This window comes from Dryas octopetala, chromosome 1, assembly GCF_963921425.1.
Source record: "Dryas octopetala chromosome 1, drDryOcto1.1, whole genome shotgun sequence".
In the NCBI taxonomy this organism is placed as follows: Eukaryota; Viridiplantae; Streptophyta; class Magnoliopsida; order Rosales; family Rosaceae; genus Dryas; species Dryas octopetala.
Window position 1 is genome coordinate 25431780 of NC_141366.1, and position 9672 is coordinate 25441451.

General features: G+C 38.3%; 2 long non-coding RNA genes across 2 annotated transcripts; both read right to left on the minus strand.

The window, feature by feature from the left end:
- Window positions 1-4524: 4524 nt before the first annotated feature.
- LOC147299416 (uncharacterized) lies at window positions 4525-6556 on the minus strand. The gene is made up of 2 exons (XR_015119953.1): window positions 6476-6556; window positions 4525-4788 (listed from the first exon to the last, which is right to left on the minus strand). It is a non-coding gene; the product is annotated as an uncharacterized LOC147299416 (long non-coding RNA).
- A 923-nt stretch (window positions 6557-7479) lies between these two features.
- LOC147299417 (uncharacterized) lies at window positions 7480-8156 on the minus strand. The gene is made up of 3 exons (XR_015120689.1): window positions 8072-8156; window positions 7823-7945; window positions 7480-7602 (listed from the first exon to the last, which is right to left on the minus strand). It is a non-coding gene; the product is annotated as an uncharacterized LOC147299417 (long non-coding RNA).
- Window positions 8157-9672: the final 1516 nt, after the last annotated feature.

Genomic DNA, 9672 nt, shown 5'->3' on the forward strand with positions numbered 1-9672 from the left:
GCACAAGCACTCCGGCCCGAGCCCTTCCTTCCGACCCGAGCTCCTCCGCCCGACCCTCTTCCCTCCGACCCGAGCACTGCGCACCAGCAGCAATCCGAGCCGAGCCCTCCCTCCTCTTCCTCTGTTTTTTCTTTTTTTCCGCCCCTTGCAGTTCACGTGGGTACACCTCTATTTCACAGCCTCTCTCTCTCCACAATACATCTACAGTAACAAATGTGAGATATGGGGTAGGTCTTTTATACCTGAGCTACACTACTTAATCCCAGATTCTGATTTACAGAGGGCAACATCCCACCAGTACATTGAACGGGGTTCACTGGGTTTTTTGCGAAGCGTCTACTGCTCGGAATACAGGGTGATCAGCGATTCAAAAAAAAAAAAAAAAAGCGACGTATGTAACCCCCAAGCTTTCCTACAGTACAGCTTTTCTTGCTAAGGAACTTGGGGGACTTCTAGACAGTAGCTTACGCAGGAACAGGTGTGTGGTTACTTGTCGTTCTGCTCGGACTCTTTTGTGTACAAAGTTCCCAACCAAGAAGTATCTTTTGCTCGGAAACTTGGGGGACTCCTGTTCGTATGATTAATCGTCTGGGCATAACGACAAGTCACACAAGGCCTAACACCATGCGGTTTGGGCCTAGACCCAAAAGACTAAGCCCTTCCTGGGCTCCTAGCCCATGATCTACTAGGCTCCGGCCCCATAGGCTCCGGCCTCCTAAGCTCCGGCCCCATAGGCTCCGGCCTCCTAAGCTCCAGCCTCCTAGGCCCCGACCCGTGTCAACTCACTCGGATCCTCGAGACCGGTGACACGTGGCGCTCCTGCAGTGCAAGTCATCACAAGGGACACGTGTCATCACCGGATTGGTTGTCACTCTTCCAAAGGTACTATAAAAGAGGTACCTTCTTGTCACAAAAGGACAACTGAAATCATTATTATACTATTCACTCACTCTGCTCTCAGATCTCTCTGAACACTGACTTGAGCGTCGGAGGAGCTTTGGCCGGCACCACACCGGTGCCCTTCCCGCTCACTTTTGTGTACTTGCGCAGGGTGCTTTGGATATCATTCTCTCTCATTACTCACCAGTCGGACCCAGCTACCCGTTCCTGCCCCACTTCGACGTGTCGTCCTCTCAGTGTCGGGTCAACGGGCCTACGTGGTTCGACTCGACGTTGACTGCTTTACCATTTTTGAGCATCAACAACAGACAAAGTAAACGATTAAACATGATATCACGCCAAAATAGACAATAAGGTGATTAACTCAAATCCTTCATTGTTATTCCTGTAAATTATCCATCTCTAGGCCATGAAATGAAACATCACATCATATTAGTATCCGGGAGAGCTGCTAGTCATACACTTAGGTAATAAAGCTCGCCACATCCTGTGCATAGGCACGAGCAGGCAGATAAGCTCGCCACTTCCCGTGGAGAGTGATCTCGATGCACAGGCAGGCATGTAAGCTCGACATCTCCCGTGCAGAGCGAAACAATGCACTGGCAGGCAAAAATGTTGGCCACTTCTCGTGTAGAGCGAATCATTGCACGAGCAGGTAGGTGAGTAAGCTTTCCACTTCCCATGTGGAGCGAATCAATGCACGAGCATGCAAGTATCCTCGCACAAACTCTAACACCACATTCTCAAGACTAACCTACAGCTATCATTTTTTTAAAAAAAAATATATATATATATAATGCTTCTTGTATTTCGAATTCATTACCACGTATTGCAACAATATCAACACTTGCTTGTGAGAAAAATTCATACTTAATCATAAATTCGACCCAAATCAAAACCATTCATAATATCTCATAACCACACAAAATAACCTCTTGACAAGGGAAATCAGCTATAAAATTATCAGCTACTTTAATATCATTCAAAGTTAACTCAAGACTGGAAATCTATCTACTCTCAATAATTAATTGTATAAGAATTGCATAGAAATCATTTAACTCTCGCTACTTTTAAAACCAAGACAAGACATCCATTTCTAATGAATAAAACATCTTTTAATAAAAACCCATGATGACACTGTATACCTTGAAAATCATAATTAAATCAAAACATAACCATATCCAAAATCTTTTAACTTAATCTATACTCAGTAAACCAAGAAGGAATTAAATCCATTAAATACGCAAAATATTTCGGAAAGACAAAATCCACTCACAGATTGTGAAATCTAAATTCAATCCTTCGCCGGATCGTTACGAGCAACGGTCGTCTCGCCTATATAAAAAGCAATAATACACAATTAGTCTCATCTTAACAACCATTAAAGTGTGTGTGTACAAGAAACCCAATGTTCTAGCTAATTCGCGTTCTTCCTAATGATTATAAATCGTTTCTTTAAAACTATGACACTCTAAAACCTATTCCTGAACATTCTGGGCTCGACCTATGACACCTAAGATCTCAAACTAGACCAAAATCTCGAAATGAACCCTGCACGTGGCTTACCTGAAACAAGAAAATCATCTGAGGGTAGCTTCGTTATCCAACAAGGGTCCAATTTCGATCCCAAATGAACTTTCATCAACCCAAGTAGCCTCCGCCTACGAAAATCGATAACCAACTTAGTAAAGGTATTCAAGTTGATGTTAGGTAGTCAAAATGACAGTGGGGTGGTCAGAACCAGCGCCGTCGCCACTCAAAATGGTGGCACCAAAATCAAATTCCACAATTTCTCCAAATTTCACAACTTTTTCAGTTCTAAACTTCAATTAGGGTTCTAGAGGATAGATATCGTCCAACAATTGTCCAAGAACAATCCCTAAACCCAAACTTCAAGGTAAACCTGAAATGGCCTATAAACCCTCAAAAATCAAGTTCATAAATACCTAAAAACTATCCATTCTCCAAAATTGCTTCAAATTTCCAAGTATAAACATCAGTTAAAGGTTCTTCGGGGTGAAAATTGTCCACAATTACACACAACATCATCAAATTTTGAAATTTTAAGAGGAACCCGAAATGGGTCTTAAACCCCAAATTTCCAAAACCATAATTACTCAAAATTGACAAATAATACCATATGGATTTAGAAGCCCATGAAGAGAGGAACAAAACCCATTAACCAATTTCTTGATTGGAACTCGGAGGTGGTCGAAATCGGTAAGAGAAGTCGGTGGCTAGGCTTGGCTTATCAAGCTATTTCTGGGCGCAGGAAGGGATGGCTGGCGAGGGGAGGCTTAGGGGAGGATGGCTGGTGGCTGGGGGAGCCAGCCATGGCCCTGGGTCGCCGGAAAAACTGCCGAGGAGCCGCTTCGGTGCTGCTGATGCAGCTGCGCGTAGAGGGAGAACGAGAGAGAAAGAGAGAGAGTCTGCGGGGGGGAGGGAGAAAGAGAGAGAGTAGGGGGCTTGGGCGGTGGCGTCGCCGCCTCCTAGCCGGACAGCGAGGGAGGGAGGCTAGAGAGAGAGAGGGAGCTCTGGGGAGGGGTGCGTCGAGGAGAGAATGGGAGGGAGAGTGAGTGCGTGAGAGAGGAGGGAGATTGAGAGAACAAAAATATGATTTTTGAGTTTTTAAAACCCACTTATGTGAATTTATAAAATTATCCCTAACTTCAAATACCTGTATCTCACAAACTGTACTTTCGATTGACACACGGTTCGCATCTATGGACTCATGGGCTCGAGACCTTTTCAACGTGCCCAAGGTAAAAAAAAAAAAGCTCATTAGAACACAAAGTCAACATTGGGCCAAACCCATTATAAAAAAAAAAAATTAAAAAAATTTAACTCAAAACCTTTTTATTTTTCAACTAAAATTCTCAAAATATTTAGAATACTTTTCAAAAATAAATTTAGAAAAAAAAAAAAAAAAATAGGGCCCCATACTCTACTTCCCACTACGCCTCTAAATGGCCATTACGAATAAGAAATTTAAATTTCTCGTGAAATTTGGGTCAGATCGTTACACATGACATAAGAAAGGTTGAGTGTATATTCAGATTTAAAGAAAAATAAAAGGGAAAACAAAATGATCACTACAACAAAAATGTCGATAGATATCAGTCGTGGACTGATATCTATTTGGGTAGCCGCCTGATATAGCGCGTCGTGATATCTAATGTTCACATTTTAGATATCAGTTTTAAACTGATATGTAAACATTGTTTATATATCATTTTTGATATTATTACTGATATCTATAAAATCCGAATATCAATAGTTCTTATCAATATATATCGTATTTGAGGTTGAATATGATATAAAACCATGATATCAATATCAGGTTTGAGGTAGTATATGATTTAAAATCTTGGTATCAATATCAGGTATATGATAAAATCTGATATGTAATCTCGATATCAATATCAGGTATGAAACATACTCTGATATCTAAATATTGTTTATATATCAAGTCTGAGAGAGAATCTGATATCAAAATGACATAACATTTCAGTTTTTAGACTAAAAATGATTTGGAATGTATGATATATATTAGTTTTTTTTTCACCTAAAAAGGATATCAATGAATTAAATACAATTGTGCCTGTATTTTGAAATGGCCTGAAATTTGTGCAAGTATAAAATCTTTCATTCCCATATATTTCATATTTTAAGCACCAATAACATTCAAAGTACCCAAAAAGGGATTACAATATAATATCCAACAAGTAGTTCTATAGTTAAGGAAATACATAAAGAATTACTAAGGTATTACTGATGGTACTAATTTGAAGATACAAAAGCTGACAACTTCATCTAGCTAGTGGAGTAGAATCATTCACATCTTAAAGTTGTGTTGTATTAGCTTCGCTTGGTCTTCATATTGGACCACTGAAAACATCAAAGGAACATATATTAATTCTTAAATTTAATCACAAATTCATTGATAAAACTTGGAAAATATACTGATAGGTTAAAGTATACTGGAAGGTATATTGTTGAAAAAGGAGAAGACTGTTACATTGTTGACTGCCAGGAAATAGGTTTACTGGAGCAGCGCACACTCTCAAATTTTTAGAAACATAACTACAACTCCAATTGCTCTGAAAATTGGTGGAACAATACTAGACATACAGAGGTTCAAGCAAAAAAAATATCAAGTGTTTTAGAGTTGTAGTTTGATACAGTTTCATCATTCACTCAAGCTTAAGATTTGGGAGCATTGCTCATCCTCCAAATCTAAAGTTTGAGTGAAGGATTCTACAGCCTCAAACCACATGATTTTAAATGATAAAACTTATCTTTAGTAGTCTAATATTATTCCCACAATTTCAGTTGATGACAATATCACAAGAAACACAAGGATAGGTTAAAAACATAGACATGCAAAAAGAGAATTAAGTTGCTGTCAGGTTTCAATTGGTTATAACATCATGCATTATATATTGATATGAAAAGGTGTTGCAATATGAGCATTCAATTCTCTTATCTGACCCTGCAGGGGCTATGTATAATCTAACATGTAGTCCTAAAATCATTTACACAAGGGATTACTACCATTTTGCTCTCCAGACTATTACACTTGTATCAGTTTGCTCCCCAGACTTCTAATTTGAAAAATTAAGGACTCTGACTTTTTCAATTTCGCCAATTGAGGTTCTTTTGTCAATTTACACATTTTTTATCCAAATCTTTGAGGGCAAAATGGTCCCTTCCAATTAGATCTTATCATTTTTTCCTCATGCATCATTTTTTCTCTTTTATTTCTTGCTAAATTTTGCTTGATCATCTCGAAATTTTAGATTAAAAATGTATAAATTGACGGAATAACCTTAATTGGCAAAATTGAAAAAGTCAGGGTCCTTAATTTTCCAAATTAAAAGTCTGGGGAGCAAACTGATACATGTGTAATAGTCTGGGGAGCAAAATGACATTAATCCCTTTACACAATTGTATGTACATGTATTTGAAAACTTCAAGATGATGATCGAAACAAATTCCAAAAGCAACTTGGAAAAACCAGTCACTCATATCCCACAAATAACAATAACAACATGCCTATGCCACTTACACTTTTTCAAACCCGTAGGCTTTGCAACATGCCTTTAATTTTCATTAATCACATGAAAAGACACAAGCAACTAGAGATAACGAATATACTTATATATAGTAATTAATCGATTAGTTAATTGGGCAACACCAACACCACATCATGACTGGTTTTTAGTCCATGTGACAAAAAGCAGTACAAATTGAGAGAACATGAGAGAACATAATATGCAGCTGAAGGGATTTCAATCATAAAAGAAACTAGGGGAGAAGGAAATACAAAAACTAACTATAAAAAGAAGAAAGAAGCACATATAAATATAAATGGCCATACCCATTAAAAAAAAAAAAAGTGAGTGGGGGTGACAACAATTTGAGACCAGATAAATGGCTAAACCTCAAAATACTTGGACTTTTTCCTAAAGCATAATATCTAACTAGATGCTAAAAGGTCTTGATTACCCATCACCATTGCTGATTGTACAAATAGACTCAGTACAGAAGACAGATACTTAAAGGTGTTGATTACCTAGTTAATACAAGTTTTTTGTCTTGACTCTGCAAAGTATCAGTTACAATGTCAAAGACTCCTTCATTCATGAGATCCCTACAGAAATTTAGTGTGATCCCTCTTAGAAACAAAGACATTATATAAGACAAAAAACTAGAAGTATCCATCAGAAAAATAAGCAGCCAGCCCAAAAGTTCTTAAAAAAAAAAAACAGAGAGCTACAAAACATAGTAAGCAAAAATAAAATAAAAAAACATGTAGCTTTATTATGCTAGAACAAAAAATCCTTCAGCAACCCAAAAACAAGTAACTCATGTAAACAACTAAACATAGCAAGTCATATGTGCCACTTTTATGAAAAAAGCAATATATCAGAACCACATTGTTTTTGATACCCAAATCTAGAAGGGCATTGGGGATTGATGAGAATAAGCATAGCCTCAATGAGAAACAATAGAAACATATAACTTGCTCAAATGAAAATTACAATTATAACAACAAGAAATAGTAATACTTACAATTGGCTCAAAGCCTGGACTAGACAAGTTCATGCTGAGGTTTCTCATCAACAGCAAAACCTGTAGAAATAACCAATTACAATTACAGTCACATCACCTCTCATAATTATAATAATTATAGGCACACCTGCCCTCGCTATTTATTTATTGGCCAAAAACCACCATTATACAGGGTCCTTTCCTCTATCTGATGACAATAAACTTTTCTCTGTAAAAATGCTAGACAGGCAAATCTTACACAATTTCAAGCATTATAGATTTTAAACTAGCAAGAATAAATCACTGAAAGTGATATAGTTTAATCCAACTCACAGTTTCGAAATTGATGGGATTCATTTCCTTGAGTTTCTGAGCATGGCCCTTTGTGTCTAGATCAAAAACACTCCCAATGAAGCTATAAACTTCAGCAAAATCAGGAATACCTGCAACATATGAAACAATATATAAATTTTCATTTGTTAGGGTGACCATGTTTGCAAGTATAGCTACAAACGTGAACTCATCACCCATTAGACAGGCTAGCTGGATCATTGCTCAGCTGGTGGCATCCGAGGAGACTAAGCATGCACCCTCCTAATGAAATGGTTCATCCCCTAAAAAACTCACATGCTCACATTCCAAATGAATCTGAAAAAGGGTGATCATATTGAACAAAATAATTAAACAGTAAAAAAAAAAAACATAGGTTCGTATATGTGATGAAAGCTTGTTCTGATATTCAACCACAAAAATTGAATCTGGTACACAGACATGCTAGATAGAACACATGGGTTTTATTGTACACTTCCATTATGCACCCACTGCACTCTAAAATATGGTACACTCATACATTATTCACCCCTTTTACCTGTACATAGAGGAAGGGATCAGCAACAAAATTACTTGGGAAACCAGCATCAGTAACTGAAGCACAAGTCACAACAGGGTTGGCCACGGGCCAAGCCGCACTCCTGTCCCTCCATGCATTCATCTACACCAAATTCCATCCCATTTTCATAATTCAAATCACCCAAAATCAATAATTTAACAGGTACCCATCTCAGAACAATTAAAAAAAATTCAAAGCCCAAAAAAAAAAAAAAATTAAAGAACATACCCAGATAAGAGAAAAATAAATTAATGCTTAAACAACGGCGACGGCCAGAGACCTGGAGTGGAGAGAGGCTGGGGTGCGAAGCAACTGCGACGGCCAGAGAGATGCCGGGGTGCGATGCGACTACAAAGAAGTCGCAACCAAGTCGACAGGTTCAAAGCGGCGAGGTGGCAGCGACGGTGGACCTCTGGACTGAGGAGTAGCATATTTTCCTTGAATATAAGAAATTGATTAATATTTTGCAAAGATGCAATCTCCTATTGAAATTCTAAATAAGTTTCGACAGAATAAAGCCATAGTTGATTCAAATCCCCAAAACATTGTAATGAAATCACAACTTGAGAGTATGAAACCTGTATACTAGTAGTACTATAGTATACAGACCATACTGCACACCCACATACTAAAGTAGGTGCAATATGGTCTCGCTGAATTAACTCTCTGTACACAAATCATAAGGTAAGCTTTCAAATCCACTTTTTTTCATACATTTTGAGGAGTCTGAGAGCCAAAAGAACTAACATTTTCAGTCATTTAGTTTAGAGTAATAAGAAACCCAAGTATTCAGGAGTTATATCAAACAGTTACCGAGCTACACAGCTAACACAGAAGACAAAACAATGAAACCCAACAAAGGCTGCAATTCATATTCAAATCACTGAAAATGAGCGAGTGTAAGAGATTATCAATGGGCAAAGTACCTTGCTTAGGATATCTTTGGATTGGAGATGGGTGGAGTCATTGTCTGATGGCCATCTTCATAATCGTTGCAGATTATAATCTGCAAATAAATCAACCCAAACACATATAGAACACCAAATCAACCAATTATTCAAAGAGAAAAATAGCATAAAATCAATTAACCTGCAAAATCAACCCAAACACATATAGAACACCAAAAAGGCTGGGGTGGAGAGAGGCTAGGGTGCGATGCAACGGCAACGGCCGGACAGATGCTGAGTTGCGAAGCGACGGTGAAGAAGTCCCAACCAAGTCGACGGGTTCAAAGCAGCGAAGCGGCGGCGAAGGTGGACCTCTGGACTGAGGAGGGCGAGATGACGGCGAGACAGAGGGGCGAGATGACGGTGGACCTCTGGGTTTCTGGCTTTCTGAGAGAAGAGAGAGTGAGAGTCTGAGAGAGTGTGATTTTTGGATGAGGTAGATCGAGAGTGAGGGTCTGGGTTGATTTTAGTAATCGATGGAGGCTGAGAGTCGACGACGAGAGAGGCGACTGAGGGAGACAGAGAGAGGGCAGCGCAAGAGCGTGAGTGTTTCTGTTTTAGGTTTTTGCCTTTTTGGGTGAGGTAGATCGAGAGTGAAGGGTCTGGGAGTTTGGCCAAATTGGGGCTAGACCTAGGTTTTTAATTTTTAGTATATCTGTATATGTCTAAGTGTTGGGACTTGGGAGTAGGACAAAAAAATTTAAGTCAGAAAAAATACATTACATATCAGTGTTAGGATAAAAAATTATAAGTATTGTTTTAAGATATCAGTTAACAATTTATACTGATGTCTTTATAAGTTCTTAGAAAAATGAAAATATTATATATCAGTTGAAAAAAACCATGTGATATCTTATAGAGTTTAGAAATCAGCTAAAAAAT